Genomic DNA, 21,103 nt, shown 5'->3' with positions numbered 1-21,103 from the left:
ACTTGAAGGGGTAAATAACCACTTGAGTGGTTATGAGATGACATGGTTGCATTAACTCTGTGTTTGGAAAATGTGTCTGTATTCAGGTCTGTGCCTGGAGCCCTGGGCACAATGCTCTGATCTTGTAGGGGAGAAAGAGCCAGCCTCTCAGCATCAGCCAAATAACCTAATAATTGCAGCTCTCTGAACACCGAAGCAGATCCGAAGACTCAAATTAACCAAATGGAGGTGCTAGGGGGACAGGGGAAAGTAGCCATTGGCTTTTCCTCAGGACTGCAATTAGTTGAAAGGATATGTTCTCCTATATGGAATGTGTGAATGGATGATATGAAACAGCTGATTAAACCTTGGCCCTTGGATCTAGGCTTTCAGACTGGCTTGTGACCCAATACAAAATCTGATTTAGAGATGGGAAGTTAATGAACTTCATATAATCCAGGCAGGTGAGTTTAGCCGCTTGTTTTGTTTGTTTGTTTTTTAATACTAAGTTTTCTCTACAACAGTAGAATTCAGGAAAATGGTTCAAACTCTGAAATAGAAGTGTCACAACAGTCAGGTTTGTTGACTGTCTCCACCAGGTGTGAGGTTGGGTGCACATTGCTGTTGTTGTTCAATTCAGCAGAGAATACAAATAAAGGATGAGGTTCCTCAAAGACTTTTTATTAGCATTAGAGCTAATAGTTACACTTGAATAAAAGTTAAGACTCAAGCTGGTGCAATTTGGAGCTGACGCTAGTGAGATTTAGCAAATGGCCATGTTCCCAGGCTGCTTGGGGCATGATGTCTAGTGGTGTATGGAGATGAAGGACTGGAAACACTAAAATAGCCAAAAGAAACCCATTGGGCAGTGGGAAAATAGTGTGTGGTCCTTATGCCCTTGAAGGACTGTGGGTTCACTCTCCCCAGGAAAAAGGTGGAGAGGAGCTATCTCAAGGACAAGAGATTAACTTCTGAAGGCTTTCCTTTTTTTTTTTTTTTTTTTTTTTTGTTTTGTTTTGTTTTTTGGGTTTTTTTGGTTTTTTTTTTTTTTGTTTTCTTACAGTCAAGACTTATAATCTCATAATTTTGGTTCAGAGAAAGGTACCTTTTAACCCTTTGGCTTAAAGGAAGATCTTGTTAAACACAAAGTGGAAAGGAATATATACAAAATCAGGATTATATGTAATTGGTATATATGATAAATACACAAATTCATGTAGCTTTGCATTAATTTCAGTAATTAATTTTCTCCTACCAATGTCAGAATTAGAGGGGACATTCTAACCAATTCCTCTGTTTGTTTGAAGTCTGGAAAAGAGAAATCTGGCAATTGGTAGAATCTTGCCTCTATTAAATTAGGGGTAAAACTCACTGACTTCAGGGAATTGAGATTTCAGCCTGAGAAGCAATGTTTTTATTAAAAAAAGAGAAGATAATAATTAAAATAACTTTTGAAGCTTTACCTGTGAAAAAAGGAGACAACCAGGAGGCTAGAAATATATCACAGCAGCAGGTGACCTTTCTCTTATTTATCCAGGTAAAATAATCTGATAAATAATCTGAAATAAATATGAAGAACTGCCCATCTTCTGAAATGAGACACAGTATCTAGTGAGACTTTCATTCCATGAATGAAGGCAGAGCACCCATTGAGATAATGACTGCGAAGGATATTAATGCACTTTCCTCTTCAGATTCAACACACATTAAATCTTTATACTGCTTAAGAAAAGTTAACTGTTTCTTGGCTTTAAACTCTATTTTGGTCGTTTTATAACTGCAAGGATCTCCTTAAAGCTTTGAAGGGTCCCTTAGCTGTCTCATGCTTCAGAGGAAAACATTTCCTAGGGAAAGAGTTTTAGGCCAGGAGTGTGTTTTATACAAAAAAGAACTTCAGTGAAGTTGCAGAAATAGTCTTATTTGTATAGTTTATAGGTAAAAGGCTAATGATGCAAAAAAGTAATTACTTTGGAGTCAGACCCCAGAAATCATGCTACTAGTGAGCTTCAGAAGAGGAGTTTCAGTTCTTGTTGTGCATGTTACCTTTAAATCTTATTTTCCTAATTTTTCTGATGGCCATTTTTGCTAGAAGCTGCCTTGCAGACTAAATAATCTCATAATCTGCATAAATCCAGGATTTTGTGCTTTAAGAAAGATAGCAGTTCCCTTGAGACCTCAAACAAAAAATACCCTTTGAAAATCCTCCTGCAGAATTGTTGATTAAAGGAATACTCACTTTGAAGTTCATCCTGTGTGTAGCCTATGTGAGAATAAGGATAAAATGGGATTTTAACATTCAATAACAAATTGTTATTTGAGAAAAGAGTCACTTGACAAAACTATTTCATATTCATCATTAGGAATTAAATTCCCTGAACAAAGCACATTTGTTTCACGGTGTAATAAATAGCTACAGCAAAATACGAGGATTTGACTTAATGGGAACTGCACAGTTAAAATTGCCTTCAAGGAAAGTCATGCACATGGACATGCACTCAGAGTCTTCCACGACTCCTTTTCTCTCTTCACTTTGACCTGTTGCAGAGTGATACAGGATAGTTTTCAGCAATTTTCCCCCCATTATAGAACTCTATATGCTCTATATGCTCTTCTATATGAAAAAAAGCTCTATATGCTTTTCTATATGAAAAAAACAAACATGACTTGAAAGAGAGATTTCCCTATTTTGCCCAGCTGAGAGCTCAGAAAGCTTGCATGGGAGTGCGAAACACTTCTCGTGGATATATTAAGTGCTACCATCTGTTTGAATTGTTTTGAAACGTCTTTTTGGGCCAAAGCCTGCCCTTATGAGGATACAGTTTAACATGAAAGGCTCAGCAGTTCCCTGAATGTGAATAAGGCAGCAAAACTGAATCCTTTCATGCCTTCCAGTCATGCCCTTTCATTTAGCTATACTAACTGAATCAGAATAGCAGCTCCAAAAATTGAGCCTGTGCTTGTCTTGACTCCTTACAAGTAGTTGTACTGATTTCAAGGGTATTTTCTCCACTGACTTTGATATTGCATCGGGCAACAGCAATGAGTCAAACACAAAAACAGTGGGCAAACATAAAAAGTGTGGTTTTTTCTCTTAACTTTGTAGCACTGTTTTCTTTTTCTTTTTCCTGTTTTTTTTTTTCTTTCCAGAAGCCTAAAGAGAAAAAAAAATTGGAAAAATATGGAAGAAAAACTTGTATGTAAACTGGTTTTCATTCTCTGGGAACAGTAAAAAGCCCCTTAGAATACTATATAAGGTGATATTATTACTGCCATACTTCAGTATTTCTGTCTGAGCTAAGAAATAAACTTTGAATGAAGTTATTTTGTCAAAATCTACAGCATTTGGCAATTACAATTCCTATCTGTTATAAGCCGAACTTTATTTTTAGTCCTTAATATTGTGTTAGGGAAGTTATAATTAGCATATACACAGGAATAGCAAGTTAATTTTTCTCCTGAAACACTAGTTTATTTTGTATCTGAAATAGTCACTACTTCTTCATAAGCTAAATTTTATACTGTAGATTTCATTTTGATTTACATGTCAAAATCAGTGTTTTTTCAATATTGTCTTTTCCTTTTTTCCCCCCTCCTTTATTATATCCCAAGGGAAAAAAACCCAAGCCAATCCTAAAAGTTAAGGTGTCGCACATATTTGTAACTTTTTCCAGATACTGTTATTCTGAAATGAAGAATGTGCTCTAATCACTTTCCTCTGTACACCAAATATTACTTTCTTTTGTGATATATCTAGAACTGCTGAATACTTAACTATCTGTTTGGCTTCTCCCTGTTTTTCTGGATTTGTTTGCCTCAGAAAAAGAGGAAAAATAGACCAAGAGAGGCAATTTCAAATTTTTATAATTCCTGGAAGTGCTACTCATCCCTTGCAAGGCTCATGCAGTTGAAGCCACATGTGCTCGTTTCAGCTGGGATAGAGTTAATTTTATTCTCAGTGGCTGTTACAGGGCAGACTTTGGTAGTGAAGCTTCCTTTTTCACCAGAGTTTGGTGTAAAGAAGCATTTCATCACAGTGGTGTATGTGTGTGAAGGATCTTGGATAAGTTTTTAAGCTGCCCTGACACAGCTGTGTCTGAGCCCTCACTGTTCACCTTTTCCCTTTTTCTGAATTGCATTGCACCATTTCATTTTCATGCTTATTACTGAGGGTGCAGTTTAACACATCCAAATATTATGGAGATTAACCAAAGTGCTGGAAGGAAGGAAGGAAGGAAGGAAGGAAGGAAGGAAGGAAGGAAGGAAGGAAGGAAGGAAGGAAGGAAGGAAGGAAGGAAGGAAGGAAGGAAGGAAGGAAGGAAGGAAGGAAGGAAGGAAGGAAGGAAGGAAGGAAGGAAGGAAGGAAGGAAGGAAGGAAGGAAGGAAGGAAGGACTTGGAGAGGGGAATGTATTCTGGCATTGAATTAATTCTTTGACATTGAATCTATTCTCGGATTTTCTTTTAGTGAAGACTAAAAATAAAGACCTGCATGTTTGTTTACTCTAGAATACGGTGTCCTGACTTGTCACTCTGACAGGCTGGGGACCTTTTGAAGTCTGAAATCATGGAAAGTTCATCACCAAAGTTTGAAACCTAAGATGCAGCAAACTGAACTGACTTGACTGAAATGATAAGTGCTGGGATCAGTTCTGGAGCAGCAGAGCAGGATAGCTTCTACATTGAGAAGGGTGAAAAGAGCCAAGGAGCAAAGTCAACCAAGAGTTCTCTGGACTGGAAGAGCAAGTTCAAGCAGCTCTTCAGCTTTAAAATGAAATACTTCCCAGAGTCCTCTTCTTTATACTGAAGTGAAAATGTTTTTGCATCCATGACAAAAGTTTGTAGGTAACAATAATGTCTTTATCAGCTTTTCAGCTTTCAGATGCACAGACTTATATCTCTGAGCCACCAGCACCCAGAGGTGTTTTCTGTAATCTGCAGAGGAATGTGTGTACCTGACAGGGTGCTTGTCCAAGTGTGTGTTGGTCTATTGAAACAGACTGGTTTTGTCTTAGAACTTTGTTTTTGTAGCTCACTCTTCTCTGCTTGTCACTCTTACACCAGACATCATCATGCTGGCCATCTGTGTCTAGCTCTGTACTTCCTGACATGGACTGAGGATGCAGGAGATATTTTTGAATTACCTGGAGAAAACCCACCTTGGGAGGCCTGTGCAGACTGAAGCACTGAGGTTGTGCCTGTCCAGTACAGTGTTTCCTTCACTGTACATGTTTCACTGGGCCAACGTAACTGTTCTGTAGCAAAAAGGAACAAGATCACCTAACAGAGCTCTGGGGTAGCAAAGGCTTTTGCCCAGGCAAGCCTGAGCAATGTCCTTTACGAGTATCAGACAAACTCCTGGCACCTTGTGTCTGCACTTTCAGCTGAGAGATGGTCGTGTCAATGGGACCACTGGAGCCAGAGGCAGCATAGGAAGGTGGGTTTTGTTTGCTCATTTCTGGTCAGCCTTCTTTGTCCAGGCAATATAAATACACATATGATTGATCTTGGCAAAAATAAATATAGGGCTATGTCTTACAATCCACTTGGGAAGCAGATCTGGTCCAGGATGTGGCAGGTTGTTATTAGATCTGGTCTCTTCCTTGAGTGCTTGCAGCCAAAGCTCCTGTACTGGCTGATCTCCGAAGCTTTTTTTTTTAAATTCTCCCAGTCATAATCTTAGCCATAAATGGAACAGGATTTGCCTCCTGCTTTGAAAGATGCTGCCTCATTTATTCTTTGAGACTTCACAAACAAGAGTTGCTGCTCCAGCTTTCATTTGCTCCCTGGTCCTGAAATAGTTTCTGGATCTGAGCCATCTCTTTTCAAGGTGATGATAGGGATGGGGGCTAGAACTTGTGCATGGTGGGGATGGGAATTTGAGCCTGGGATGTCTGTTTTAGTTGGCAGATTCTTGTCTTGGACCTGCCTCCTTGTCTGCTCAGGCCAAGATCATTGCTGTCCAAACTGCAGTGAGAGATGTGCACATCCTGACCAGTAGTGGGACTGAGATCCTTGGCTCCCTCATGAAGATATTCTCAGTTTTATATGAATGTTTTAGTCACATGAAGATATTCTCAGTTTTATATGAATGTTTTAGTCACCAACATCCCAAGACTTGGGATGTTGGTGACTAAAACATTAAACTGCTCCCAAATTACCATGGTTTTTTTCAGAAGTCTGAAATAAAAAATTTCTGCTGAAATGAAACCTGATGGTGAGATTACTACATCGTGCCTTGCTTGAAAAAAGATTTTTTTTTCTTGGTGTGTGTGTGTGCTGCAAGGGAATAGGAGGGAACGTCCCAGAAAGAAGTAAAACTTCAGCAACAAAAATTTTCCTTTCCTGTGTCTGATCCCTAAGGGTAAATCTATCACACCCCGCATCTGAAATCAGCAGGGTTTGTACAGATCTGTTACCTTGTATCTGAAATCAAAAAGTCCCAGGAAAGGTTTTGCCTGACTCTTTTGGCTAAATACAGTATATTCTTTAGGGCTTCTCACCTTGCTGAGATTTGCTAAGGTCTGTAAAGGAAGCAGAACAAAGGACTTGCTTTTAAAAATGTGTTTACTTCCTTCAAACCACCTGGGCTTCTGGACCTTCAGAAAGTTGAGAATTTGTTTTATACAACCTGCTTCCCCTCCCAGGTGGGCTTTAATAAACTCCTTCAGCTTTAGAGTCCAGCCCCACAGCTGAATTTCATTCAAGCTCCATGTTTCTCTCTAGGTTATATAGAATATAAGGACCAGTCATGTGCACTCATCATCTCCTGGAGGGTGTTAAGCACTTCAAGTCAACTGGCAACCATCCCCAGTCCCTGGCCAATGTCATCCTGCTTGTAAGAAAAATACATTGTGAGAGAAAGGCTCTGTTATGAAAACTGTTATTAGAGAAAACATTACTTGTTCTTAAATCTTAACCAGATTATGTAGGGTTTTGGATTTTCAGTAACAATAATTTTCTGGTGTTCCACATCAGGAGGCCAGGACTGCTGTCAGCTCTGCTGGCATTAATCCAGCTTTCATCAGAAGAGAGATTCTGGATTGAGAAGGAAAACTGAATTTGTATCCTAGTGCTTTTGTTCCTCTACAGTTAAAACTAAAAAAAAACAGGACAGTTTTGGAGAACTACAGGATTTGGGTTTTTTGTATGAAGCAGAGAATTTGTTTTCTTCCGATTCTAACATAGTATGTGATGCTTAAATATTTTGTTAAAATTGTTGGTACTGTGTTTAGTTGGTGAACTCTCGCACACTTTTTTGAGGCTTGAGTTATCTGAAGTGCCTAATTTAAAAGCAAACCTTTAATTTCATTTTAACAGTGCACAGGTATATAGATATTTAAGCAATTAAGAATTTCATATTCTTAACTCTGTGGGCACTTCACTGGCAAAACTGGTTATTTACTGGTTGCAGGGAGATTTACTCTTAGGGTTAAATCTCGTTATAAAGTCTGACCTCATTACATAAATTACTAATTCACAATTAGCTGAGCATGTTATCTGTTTGCTTGGTGGAAACAGTCTGCTGAAAACCTTATTTAGCTCCTTTTGGTGAGAGTGTGGAGCAGTACTTGACACCTTGGCGTGGTTTGGAGAGCAGATGCAATGGATCCTTGGTCAGTGCATACCACCAACAGGAGCTGCATCTGCTTGGACTCACTGCCAAATCTAGTTCCCACTCAGCTACCAAGGGTCACCATGGAGACATTTTGTACTAGAACAGCTCATTTTAAATATTAGATTTCAGCCTTTGAGTGCATGTTCAAAGTTTACAGTTGCAGTTGCTTTAGAACATCTGCTTTTTCATAGGAGGGGAAAAACACTTCAGGGAAGTTAAAAAGCCTAGATTTGGCATTGCATGTTTGTTACAGTAGTAACCAGTTGCTTAGCAAAGAATGGTCCATCTATAAATACTTTAACATTATTTATTAAATTATGGTGGATTTTAAAACATACCTAATAATAACAACACTAAATATTTCAGTGTTTAACAGGTATACACATTGTTTTAACAATATCTACAAGTTATGTGCTTTGCAACAGCTTGTTATGGCTTCATGTGTTAGGCATTTGGTATGCATTCACTTTATTTAATTCTTCAGGAAAAAAAGGAATTCTCTCCGGTAAGATGCAAAGGAATGAAGCTGCATCTAATGACCAGTTAGCAAATAGGATCAAGCATTTACGAAAGAAGTCAAAATTTAAAGCTGTATTCACATATAGGCATAACTCACTAGGGCTTGTCTTTTGCCACCTTGCTCCAAGCTCTCCTAGCAACATGACCTCCCTCAGTCATCATTGCCTGCTCCATGAGGGTGGTGCTGCCAGCTGGGCTGGGTTCCTGCTCTCACTGGGGTGATAGCACAGCTTTATTGAAGAAATAGAGAAATAGCCTTGATCTGTGGTGCTAGGAGTTGTTGGGACTGGCAAGTAATGCATTAAAATGAAGAATTTTGTGTCAGGACACAGCCTATTTTGGTAAGTGATAGCTTTTCAAAAGCAGACCCCTATCTTCCTCCCTCTTACAGGTAGTGTACTCACCAGGTTATGAAGGGAACCCTTCAGCTCCTGTTTGGGAAGCAGCATCTGCTGGAAGGATTGCAAGGATGTGTTTTCTGGTAACCTTCACCTCATGAGTGTCAGGCACTGGCTGACTTCATCATCTGTTTGTTTCAAAGGAATTTGAGAGCAGAGTTCATTATTCTGTTACAGCAGATAACCTGCCTTTATTTATATATTGATATATTTATTATAAATATATAAATCTGATACTTATGAACAGTTCTGTGCATCTAGAAAAAGGTCTGCCTGGGGGATATGTTTCTTGTTTTTTCTCTCAAGGCAATGGCTCACAGTTGGCATACGTTGTTAAACTCAGGAGAAATCACTAATGCTTTAAGAAAAGGGAAAAGTTAGGGAAGTGATTATCCTTCTTTAGGGAAATGATTGTCCCCCTGTACTCAACAGTGGTGAAACTGTACCACCTCATATCTGCTGTCCAGTTTGGGGTCTTTTACTTCTAGAAAGACATTGAGGTGCTGGAGCATGTCCAGAGAAAGGCAACAGAGAGAGTCTGGGGAAGAGTCTGGAGTGCAAGTCTGATGAGGAGCAGCTGAGGGAACTGGAGGGGCTCAGCCTGAAAAAAAGAGGCTCAGGTGAGATCTTTTCACTTTCTGCAACTCTCTGGTGGGATGTTGCAGCCAGGTGGAGATTGACCTCTTCTCCTAGGTAACCAGCCACAGGACTAGAGGAAATGGCCTCAAGGAACTGCACAAAGGAAGGTTCAGGTTGAATATCAGGAAGAGTTTCTTCATTGAAACTCTTGTCAAGCATTGGATCAGACTGCCCAGGGAGGTAGTGGAGTCACCATCCCTGGAAGTGTTCAAGCAACGACTTGAATTAGTGCCATGGTCTTGTTAACACAGTGATCAGACAAAGATTGGACTTGATGACTTTGGAGGTATTTTCCAATCTTCATGATACTATGATTCTTTGAAAAGACTAAAGTTATTTCTGAACATTTAGGACAAGAGTTTAATTGCAGATTGTTTTTGCTGAAATCTTTCCTTTGGGAACATGAAACTACAAGAAGTTTCAATCTGATAATTAAATAGGAGAGAGCAGCCAAGGATTCCCAGATCATGACAAATAGTAATTTCTCTTGCTTTTAATCCCACTGTGATTGGTGGTACTCCTAGTGCGATGCTGAAGGAGGAGTGCACCTGTGTGGAGCTGTGGCTAACCAAGCCTTACAACACCTGAAACATCTGATTCCTCCTCTAGCAATCACTGTCCATGCCATCAAGGTGGGGATATGTGTCTGAGAACTCTTAACCCGGGTATGTGCTACACACTGGCAGGTTTCTGCCCCACCATGGCTGCTAAATAGGGAATTGGCTCTTTCCATAGTCGAGTGTTAAGTGGAGAGGAAACCTTTGGCCAGTAGGAAGACATAGAGAGACTAATTGTGGTTTTGTCCAGTTTTTTCCTCCCTACATATTTCCACAAGTTGAACACTGTTGACTAGACACCAAGACACCAAACAGTTAAGGCAGATATTTTTGGAGCATGGGTAACTGTTACTGGCCTTGCAAGGCTGTTGCATACAAGACTCCGTGTTTAAGTGCCTGAATATGGATGTTGGTGCCTTGCTTCAGGCACTTGGTTTGCAAATGCTGGTGTTGGGTATTTGCCAGGAATAGAATTGGAATCCTTTGACTTTGTGGTTTAACTCCTAGGCAGCATTTCTTCTTCTCAGTACACTGTATCCTGTGCTTATTCATATGGAGAACAAGCATGATACTCCAGAGGGAAAATGATTTTTAGTGACGAATGAGAATATATGGAATTTGAGATTCTTGCATTGGATTTTTTGATTGCTGTTGAAGAAGGAGTGTTTTATTTTCTCAATTCATCCCTTTCTTGTTAATGCCCTTTGGAAGAGAGCTCCCTAGCATAGCTCCTTTTGCTGAGTTAATGGATGACTTTAGGGTTTCCGAGCCAGAGAGTGTAACTGCCCAGCCTGGTTTAGGACGTCCTTGTGCCAAAGAGAAGAGCAGTTTCTGCTCTCCAGGGGAAGGCTACCACCCTGCCATCCCAAAACACAGCATGTCAGCTAGTTTTCTCTGTCTCTGAAGGGGCAAGGAACAAATAGGAAAAACTATATGGCAGGAAACGGGAGGACTCGTCATGTCTCTGCCTCTCTTCTGATCTTCTTGATTTTAGCATTATTTGGTGAGAAGAAGAAAGGAAATAAATTGGACTTCTGGAAAATGCCTCTTGTCCCTGGGATAGGCAGCATCTTGCCTGGCAGAGATGCTCCTGGAAAGTTATCTGTGAGAGCTCTGTGAATCTGGAGCATATTCAGAGCAGACTTAACTTGAGAGAATTTTGCTCGAATACGTGCCCAGAAAATATGCCTGAGCTGAGGGTCTTCTACAGAATTAGAAGTCCACCAAAAGGATAAACTGGCCAAAAGGGAAAGGGAGGGCAGCAACAGGCTTGATACAGGCGATCCTTCCCCAATGCTGTAAGTTCTTGCTTCAGAGCATATGATTGTGAGAACCTCTCCATTAAATGGTTATTGCTTTTTTTTTTTCTATACAGACAAATTGTTTTTCCCCCCTCACTTCATTCTGGGAGACAGCCAAACTGTTTTAACTGATTAACTGTTTCCCAAATAACTCAGCCCAAGACAGAGACATTGGCTAGGAAAATATAGTACCAAGCACAGAGAGTTTGGCAATGTCTTTAGTAAATGAAAGCCGAATTTCTTAATGGAAAGTGTCAGGCACCCTTAACCATAAGTAGTATTAAAACGCAGCCTATCATTATGCAAATGAAGAGGGGGCATCTTTGCCAACTGGACCCAAACATTGCATTCACTTTTAAGAATCTGGAGCTGTTGCATGATATATACAAAGGTGGTTATAAAATTACATTTTAAATGTGACATGAGCTGCCACTCACAACAGTGAATAAAGTCTTTATTGGAAGATGGTAGGTCAAATTCAGCCACAGCAAGTACTGGAGATCTGGGACTGTGTGGAGCTTCAGAAAGTTAGGCAAGAATGTTTCTACCGGTAGTAGAAACCAGTGAGCTCTTGACTGTCATAGTTTTTGTAAGCAAGGTAGGAGTTACAACTGACGTGTTGTGAAAGGCAAGTTTGATAAATGGAGATCAAAAGGGGTAATCACTGCTGCTGGGATTGGGATTTTGCACTGTGTGCAATGAGCAGGCTAGGAAATACTTTTTCTGTCTCTCCTATAAATATAATTTGATCTCTGGGGTGTTTCCTTCTCTTCTAAAGGAATGGACACAAGTAGTTCTAATGCAGATAGTGAGCTGAGAATGGTCGTTCATATGTCTCACTTATACGCTCAAAATTAGGGAGCTAAGAAAAGCAGCAACTGTGTTCTTACATCCTCCATCCATTCTTGGGCTATGAAATGGTGACTGTCACGTCCATCTAGACATTTTATCTTAACTAGGTTTTGGTGATTCCCTTGTTCTGTTCTGCTCTCTTCCTTTGGCACACTTGGATGCATTAGATGTGGAAAAACTAATGCTATTTAGGTTTGTTCTATGCTCCTGGGATCATCTTGCTTAGGGTTTACAGAGCTGCTCAGAATAGATGCTCTGTAAACCCTCTGGGCCGTGTGTCACATGGCAGTCGGCCATACACCGTGACACAGACGGTTCCTGCCAGTCTTTTTTTTTCCTACAGAAGAAAGATGCCAGCATTAACTAATCCATAAAGCTCCCTCATGCTGGGCATCCACCCAGTTAGAGCAGTTTAAACCTCCATGGTGTCTTAAACACTCTTGTTGATGTTGTTGCCTTGGTGCTCCATTTCCTCCCAGTGCTAACTCCAAGCCTTTATTGGAGTGCGGGCAGACGGCGCAGCACCAGGCGAGCAGTGGAGATCACAGGGCCAGTTTTATGTCTGGAGTACAGTTTTTGCTCTGGGAAACAACCTGCCTCGGTGGAAGGGCTTCTCTCAGATCTGCTACTCTGGTTGTTTTTTTAGGATGTGATCCTTGCTAGTGAAACAAGGAGTATCTTTCTTTTCCGTCTGGGATATGGCGGTGCAGGCTATGCAGTGGTTTTTTTCAGAGTAAGTAAAGCTGGGATATGGTCTTATGGTTTCTATCTGGAAAAAAAGCCAGCCAAAAGCCTTTGGGAATAAGTGTCTTATGGGGATTGATCCCTGGACACAAGGCATTAGTACTCTGAGCTTGCTGATGGTGGGGAACAACCAGAGCACTAAGCAAGTCAATCACTTGGATTTCTAAAGGGGCAAGATAGAAACTACTGAGCAATTATAAGAGGTGGCAGATGACAAATAGAAATGCCTTTCTCTTAATTTTTCAGCAGATGATCTCATTTTACACCAGATCCTCAGCTGCTGTAGATCAGACTACTCCCTTGAAGCCTGTGCTGATTTGCACCTGCTACAGAGCTGGCAGTGACATGCTTGATTTAAAAAAGAAAATAATTGTGGTTGTAGTGTAAAATCAGCTTAGTTTTGGATTAGAGAAGCTTTCAGCATTTCAGTCACTCTGGAGGTTGCATGCACCACATGTTTGTGAAGTTGCAGGCACACATACAAATTTCTTTCCTGTCTTTCAGGTGAATCTGTATGTTCATCTGTTTCAGTGGCTGCTTTGGAAAATTCTCAGACTTCTCCCTAAGTGATTTTCTGCATTATTTATTTTGAAAGCAGGGGTTTTAAAAATAATTCTTACCAGACCCATTTGGCCCTGTAGTCTGTCATTGAGTTTAAGCCATTCAAGTCTAATTCTGTGAAATCAGGTAGGAGTATGAATATTGTGAGACATTGGATACTGTTGTCTAATTAAGCTGCAGTTTGAAATCTGCCAAAAGATAACATTTTTTCTCCAGATTAGCTCCTCAAAAATTGGTTTATTATCTGGTGCAGGGAATGTAATATGGGCCCCTGTCTTCTGTGATCCCAAGGTAATATTTTGTCTTCTCTCTCCTTGTTATAACCCACCATTATTTTTTTTTTCTATATGCAGCTGAGGAGTCAGAGATGCTGCTGTTAAGACCACATCAGTTGTTCCTGGGGTGCAGGCATGTGCATAGACAGAATACATTCAGCACATCATGCTGAGGGTTACTTAAAACATCCCTGTAATGCAGCTGATTTACATTGGCCCAGGGGAAGAGACGAACTGGAATCATGAGGAAGCTCTTAAACTTAACCATGTCTTGTTCAAGTCAGGGAAAAATATCCATCCCATCAGATAGGAGAGTGGTGGTTCAACTCCTCCAGCTTTTTAAGAAGGCAAAAACAATGCACTGAATATTTACATGGAATCCCCTTAAGGACATCTGTCATGCTGCAGATTAAACTAAAAGTCTCTCCCCAGTTTAATGTTATGCCTTCAGGCAGTCTAAACCCAATAGATTTAGTTACTCTGCTCCAGATCCTAGATTACTAGCACAGGCAGTTTTTATTCTCGCCTTCTTTTTCCAGAAGCACAGAACCTTTGCTTGTAAATGACTGGCTTTGTGTGGTATTTCTAGGCCACTTCCACTTACATTTTGGAGGCTGGCCCTATCCTGGATTTGTGGTTAGTGTTTTTTACATTAACCTCTAGCAGCCACGCTTTTCTTGCTTCTATCTCCATGTGGTGCATTAGGCAAGTTATTGAACTAATTTCCTCCCCTTCATTGTGGCACACATCATAGGAGCTATGTTTCCATCCATCACCTTTCATCCAGAAGTTTGCATTGCCTTTAGGACTTGAACTCCAGCTACCACCACCAGAAAACCCAAACAACCAAGCAACAAAACCCCAACGAAAAAAAGCCCCTAAAAACCCAAAGCATACCCCCCAAGAAAAAAACAAACAAACAAACAAAAAAATCAAACAAAACCCCCCAAACTCTCCAAAAGCTGGCCAAAGAGCAGAGAGGAAAGCAACTATTTGAATGTTATTATTTTGACTTCTAAAACCAAGTTTGCTCTCCTTACTCTTGCTGTTCTGCCACCACTGAGTCTACTTACTGTTTGCAGCAGAGACTCATTTTGCTCAGCCTGCTTTCTTGTTTGTTCACTGTGTGGCCTGAATGTGGGAAGCTTGGCCACAGCATTTGAAAATACATATTAACTTGTGGAAGAAGAGAGGATTCCTTTGAAGGAGGAAGCTGCATAGGTTCAGAGGTTTTCCATCACTTGGCTGGTTTACTTTACAGCCATAGATATGCCTCCATTAGTGTAATTGAAGGAATACAAACAACAGATATTTAGGACACCTTCTGCAGGATGAAATTTCCAGTTATCAGTTTTCACCAGTTGCTTACAAATAAGCCAGAATTGAACAGTAACTCTGTCACCAATGTCAAAATTCCCCCCACTAGAAGGAGAGGGTTTTCATTGGGAGTCTGTTGGCAGGTGTTTCACAGAGAGCAAAGGATTATCTCCTTAAAGTGACCATTTATAAATCCAGCTTTACTCATTAGATGTAAAGTTCAGTATTCTGCCAGCAACTTTCACATTTGTGAGCTGAATGTCCCATCTTGTGGCAACTCCTGCATTCTACAGTGTTCAACTTGCCCATGTATCCTTAAGGCAATCCCTATAAGTGAGGCAAGTGTGAACCCACCCTTTCTCTCACTGTTTATCCTTGATGCTTTTAAGATACTATATATTTGCAAATCTGATGCATTATTTTGTAGTTCCTGTGCACATTTCTAAGTCCACAAGTCTTAGATTAGACACAACATTCTCAGATCAGGCTTACCCAGTTAATTACTTGCCTTCAGTCATTAATAATGACAGATGAACATTGCTCATAACCTGTCTTCCAAGATGCTTCCAAATGAGCAGCCCCTGGTCAGTGTTATGGCTCTGCCACATACACTGTCATTCTTTCCCCTTGCTGTCTGGTTAAACTATGAAACTTGAACCTCATCAGGCAAGCACAGAATTTGCTGGGGGACTTGAAACACCTCGTTAGCTATATAAGGGCCTTCAAGGCTCTTAACAGATTTCTCCATTAAACTCATAAATTTCTCCATAAATTCCATTTTATATTTGAATCCTACTCAGTACCACCAACTGTGGCATCATCAAGGAATAAATTAAGACTGCTAGGAGGCTCTCCTTGCCAGTGCTTCCTATTAAAGCTCAGATGAACTGGTTTGCAGTAGGATAGGTGCTCATATGCACATCTCCATGCAGTATGTTCAGAACCTCTCTTGCATTCTGGCCATATTTCAAGGAGGCTTGTTGCATTCTGTTGGTCCAGCTGTCCCCACACATCTGAAGGGCCCTGTCCTCCCATCATTTTCCTGTACAATGCTATAGTGTGGCAGATTATAGTGCTGTCCACAGCATGTATGCATTAACCTCAAAATGGTTAAATTGCATTGGGTTTCAGTTAAAATAAAAACAGCAGCAGCTGAGCTGTGCGCGATGAGTCTTCCTGAATGAGCACCCAGTGACCACCCAAAACCAGAGCATGAGAGCAGCCAGTGGGAGTCTGTCTAGTGCAGAGACCAGAGGAAAGGCTTCAGGGGTGAAAATGCTGTCCATGTGATTTGTGCCAGAGGATCCTGGGCTACTGCTTCCATGAAGGTTGTGATCACAGAACTATGAGGACATGTTATCCTGAATAGAAGATGAACAGAGCAGAATTGCCCTGTTCTGCAGGCCATTTACCTGGATGATGGGTCCTTCTCTGCATGAGCTGTGTGTTGGATAGAAGGACAAACTCAACCTCTCTTTTACCTCTCAATTGTTTATAAATTGCACAGAAACATCCTAGTATGTTTAACAAGAAGGAAACAGAAGTACAAGGATAATGAGACTGATGTTCCCCTCACGGGTATCAGCCCACACAGCTTGTGGGCTGCTTAGGGGAAGAATAAGATATCTTTTAAGATTTATATCAGGACATCTGCACTCAGCCCCCTCATCCTTTCCAGTCTGTATTTTTGGTTCCACACTAACTTTTTAATCTTCAAATTCTCCTGTGGCAAGGCATTCTCCAGTTCAGCTAAGCCTTGTCACAGCACTGCAGCTCCAGATACTGCTGACAGCTCTGAAGGATCTCTGGCTTTTTGGGAGGGCTGTGCTTCTGGAGCACCTACATTTCCCAGGTGTGACCAAGGGAAATGGCCCAAGTTATAAGGACCTAGCCTTGAGAAAAAGATAAGGTCTTTAATTTGTAACTAGAAGTGCTGGAGATGCTCAGCTAAGGGTCTCAAAACTAAAAAGCTGTGACAAGAAGTCTTGATAACTAAAGAGGGATAATTCAGTGGTCCTGAATTGAGAGTAATGCAAACATGGTGCTACATCAGAAATGAGCTGTGTAAATTCCTTGTGGGGATGGGGGTGGCCCTCACCAAATCTGCTTGTATGATCTGCAGGATTTATTCTGTGTGACACAAAAAGACATGGGCAGTATTTTAAGGAGAGAAAGAAAAATTTCAAGGGTTGGAGCCTGCATTTAAACTCAGCCTGGAGGAACAGTTTACACAACCAAAGCTGTGACTATGCCATTAAGGTGGCCCCTCATGAGTTCATCCAGTTCTAATTATAAAGCCACATTATTATACTCTGTGGAAATATCAGATACAGAATAGAAACCCAAGAGCAGTCCTAGAGGTTTCAGTCTTCACAGTTAGGTATTTCCTTGCTCTGGAATTCTTAAGAGAATGAGTCAGATAAACAGAAAGGACCTGGCTCTGAATTAAACTTTGTAGCTCTCAAAATTATCGTGCTTTCATTTCCCTCTTCCTTTCCAATTACTCTAAGAGGTCTTTTTTTTTTTTTTTTTTTTTTTTTTTTTTTTTTTTTTTTTTTTTTTTCCTTTGGGAAAGATTTAAATATACCAAAGAAGCACCATTTTGAAATTTCAATAGGTGATTTCAAAACCTCATTAGCAGCAGCCAGGATGTGGAGAGCACATGCTTCATGCAAGGGGTCTGGATCACTGCTCAGTGCAAATCTGCAGAGCTTCTGTGGGTTTGGGAGCGCTGCAGATTTGCACCAGCTGGACGTGCAGACTTGCCTTTCCACCAGCACATATGCTAACCCTGGCAGAGAATTGAAGCCCAGATTGTGAACTGCTTCCTCACAAGGATGAACAGCTACTTGTAAGCAGTTAAATTGACTTCACTGGGCCTCTTAAGTGAAGAGCTCCTTACTGGGGAAAGTGCAGGGTTCACAATGCAGCCCTTAATTTTTATCCCATAAATAGCTCCCGGGTTTGCTCAGTGCTGTGAATGATCATCATTTTGCAATGGATGAGAGTGGATGATGAGATCTGAGACTAAAGGAATCGATACCTGATAACACAAAAAAGAGAAAGAAAAATTCCTTTTACCTCAATTCCATTACCTCCCTCTAAAGAGATGTTCCTTCAGCTACACAGCAGCAAAAGCAGATATATGGTTCTGTTTCACCAAGCCATCAAACATTATAAAAGTCATTTATATAAACATTTGAAGCTGGTGACATTTGATTCCAGCGCTGTGTGGGCAGCCTCCTTTACAGCAGAGTTTTCTAAACAAGCAATCCAGTTTTCCAGGTAATTAAAAATGTTTGCACAGGCTAGTAGATTTATCTTTTGAAACCATTTTAGTGCTAGTGCTCTCCAGAGTGGTATCAGTTGACACAGTGCATAATCTAGAAGAGACTAATTGCTGCATGATTTCTAATTTTTCTGCAGTCATGTAAATGAGCTGGAGCCTGCACAGGTGGAGCCTATTAGAGTGAATGATTTTGCTCTCATGTTGTTATCTTCATTTGCTGTTGTCTTATCAACTCAGAGTAGGGAATCTGCTGTCATGAAAAGCAGGCGAGGGAACAATGTCTGACTGAAAAGTCTTGTTTCATTATTTTTTAATTCATACAGTTCTACCTGCCTAATGCAGTTTTCTGATTACCATGAGAGGCAGCCAGTAATGCAGTTTTATTCAAATAAGGAAAGCAGTGCTTTAATTTAAGTTAAGAAATCATCCACATTTCTTACCAGGCAACAAGGATTGTGATTCAATAATACATGAATTTAATAATGCATAATGGTAGACTTTGCAGGTACTAAATAGCAAGATCAGAATGAATTAGCATGCTATGTTGTTCTACGGGAGTCCATCTCCTTTGCGCATGTGCTCTTCCTCTGTCCCTGTTTTGCTTTTCCTTGAGCTGTTTCTCTAAGAGATAGCATAAACAAATTGAGTTTTAGTTCCTGAAACCCTCATTACAGATATCCTAAAACCCTTTTAGGCTGTGAGGAAAAGACTAATAAGATACTGTGTGCAGCTGTCCCATGCAGAAACCCAGATCTGCAGCAAGAAAGTCAAGTAATGCAGTTTTTCATGAAGGCAGTCCTCAGGAGACCTGAGCCATAGGGCACTGCTGTGGCTCCTCTAAGGTGATCATCCCAAGATTTAAGTGCTCTTCTAGTTATGGGTTTGGTGCTTGTTCTAAGCCTAAATAAACTCATAGCTTTGTGCCATTTATCTGTTAATATGAGAAGGTGTTCTCTTTCCTTAGGCTTCTACTCCTGTGGGTTTCAGACAGCAATCACACTTTTATTGTGTGATAACACTATGTAGCTCTACTCAAGTTAATTTAAGTTGATCTGCCTTGGGTATTTATAATATTACATGCAGGTTTCATGAGCCTTTTAAAGTCTCTAGATAATGGGGAGATGCAAGATGAGAGGAGAATATGTATTTACATCTTCTAACTCGTGTGGCTCAGTAGGACAGTAATCCCTCAGGGCTTCTCGTCCATTCTTTAGCATCTGAAGCTGGCAGGACTTTCTCATTCTCACAGTTAGGACAGTCCTTGTCCTCCATCTCCATTCATCAGGTATGACCTCCAACAAGCTGTCTGTTCACACACACCTCCTGAGCATCTACTCTTTTCTGCTCCTTGAAAAAGGAGGGACAAGATCGTAGCAAGAATACAAAGTGGGGGTGCACCTTCTCTTTCTGATTCTCCTATTTTGTGGTCCTTGACTGCATGTGTCTTCCCCTTAGAGCCATTGCCCACAGTTCCTCACCATCTCAATGCCTCTGTCTCACCCAGGTTGCCTCTTGGAAGGGTTTGGGATTGCATTTTTGCATTTTTTTGACAGCCTTCAGTTCAGTGAAGTCCAGCATTCCAGCTGGCTGGCTTTGCTGGTAGCTGTCTTTGTTTTAGGTCAGAGAGATGTTGTCACCACAGAGTTGGATATTGTCACCACATGAGCACCCAGACCTGGGCTCATCTGGAGGGCTGGCAGTTCAAGGAAAGAGTTTTCCATAAGAGCACATAAGCAAGTGTGGAGCAAGGAGAAAAAACAAAATAAAGGAACCGTGGTCCCCGTTCTGCTCTCATCAAAAGGGTATGTTGATCTCAGTTAGTTTCCATTCTGCAGCCCTCAAAAATGTTTCCTCAGTTCAATCCCATTGGTTTAAACAGACTTATTCCTGATTCACACTGTCCTCATATGTTTATAATAAAAATTCTTACCAGTGTCCTTAATACCCTGTAGATTATTCAAACTGAAATAATTTTTCAGAACAAATTCAACTTTCATCATTTGTGCTTTTCATACAATCCTTGCACTTCACTCATCACAAGCAATAAAAACATACTGATCAGTTTCATTTTTATTTACAGTCCAATTAATTCCCTCGCATAATGACATCCTGTTTAGGCTCATGACATTGAAATGAACTAGTCTGATTTTTTTTTAAAGCAACCTAGTTCCATTACTATTTTTGCCTTTTTTTTTAAAGCTGATTGTCTCCTTTTATTGGCAGTTTAGGAAATAAAACATTTGTATTCCTTAATAGCTTTCCTCCTAATTCTAAAATGCCTCTGGGGAAGCTCTGATTAACTGTACTACATTCAAATGTAGAATTATCTAACTACTGTTCCCATACCAAGAACTTCCAGAGGACAGGATTATGCTGTTTCTAACTTCTTTGTGTTTGAAGAGTGCTTCTATGTAGCATCTGCGTGTTCATGCTACATAGAGACGTGTGTAGGGCAAGGTGCACACATACAACAAATACATGGGTGAAGAACTACAAAAGGTGACATTTTGTTGCTTTTTTATCTAGGCTCTTTTGCTTAGTATTAGTTTTCTTTTCAGCAACAAATTTTGTTCATGCTCTGTGGACAGAAGTTTACTTGAAGTTGTAAAATAGATCTCCTCTCACATTATCCTATTCAATAAACCTCTTGTTCCATTGTGGAATCTGTGGAAGCCTTCTCTGGGGACAAAGCTAGAATGTGGAATTCATTACATATTGCCCAGTGCTCCATGTGAAGCACTCCTCTGGATTCCTTTGACACAAAAACGTGCTTTATACCATTGCAGGGGCTTTTGAAAATTTTGAAGTAAATCCAGCTCGGAGCTGGTATATCAATGGCAAATCCTCTTAGCTCTGGTTACAGGAGATCAGGATGTTATTTCAGCATTCATATTTGGGAGCTGTTCCATTAACACCTACAACAGTAGATGCGGATATATATTTGGCTGCTGTTTAGGAGGATCTGTTTGATGACTTATCCTGACAACAGGGTTTCAAATTCTGTTCTTACTTGCAGCTATGTAACTCCACAGAGACTGCTAGTTTAATATTTCCAGCAT

Source organism: Molothrus ater, chromosome 3 (assembly GCF_012460135.2).
Source record: "Molothrus ater isolate BHLD 08-10-18 breed brown headed cowbird chromosome 3, BPBGC_Mater_1.1, whole genome shotgun sequence".
Taxonomy (NCBI): Eukaryota; Metazoa; Chordata; class Aves; order Passeriformes; family Icteridae; genus Molothrus; species Molothrus ater.
The sequence above is the reverse complement of the archived record's forward strand: the minus strand, read 5'-3'. Positions refer to the sequence as shown.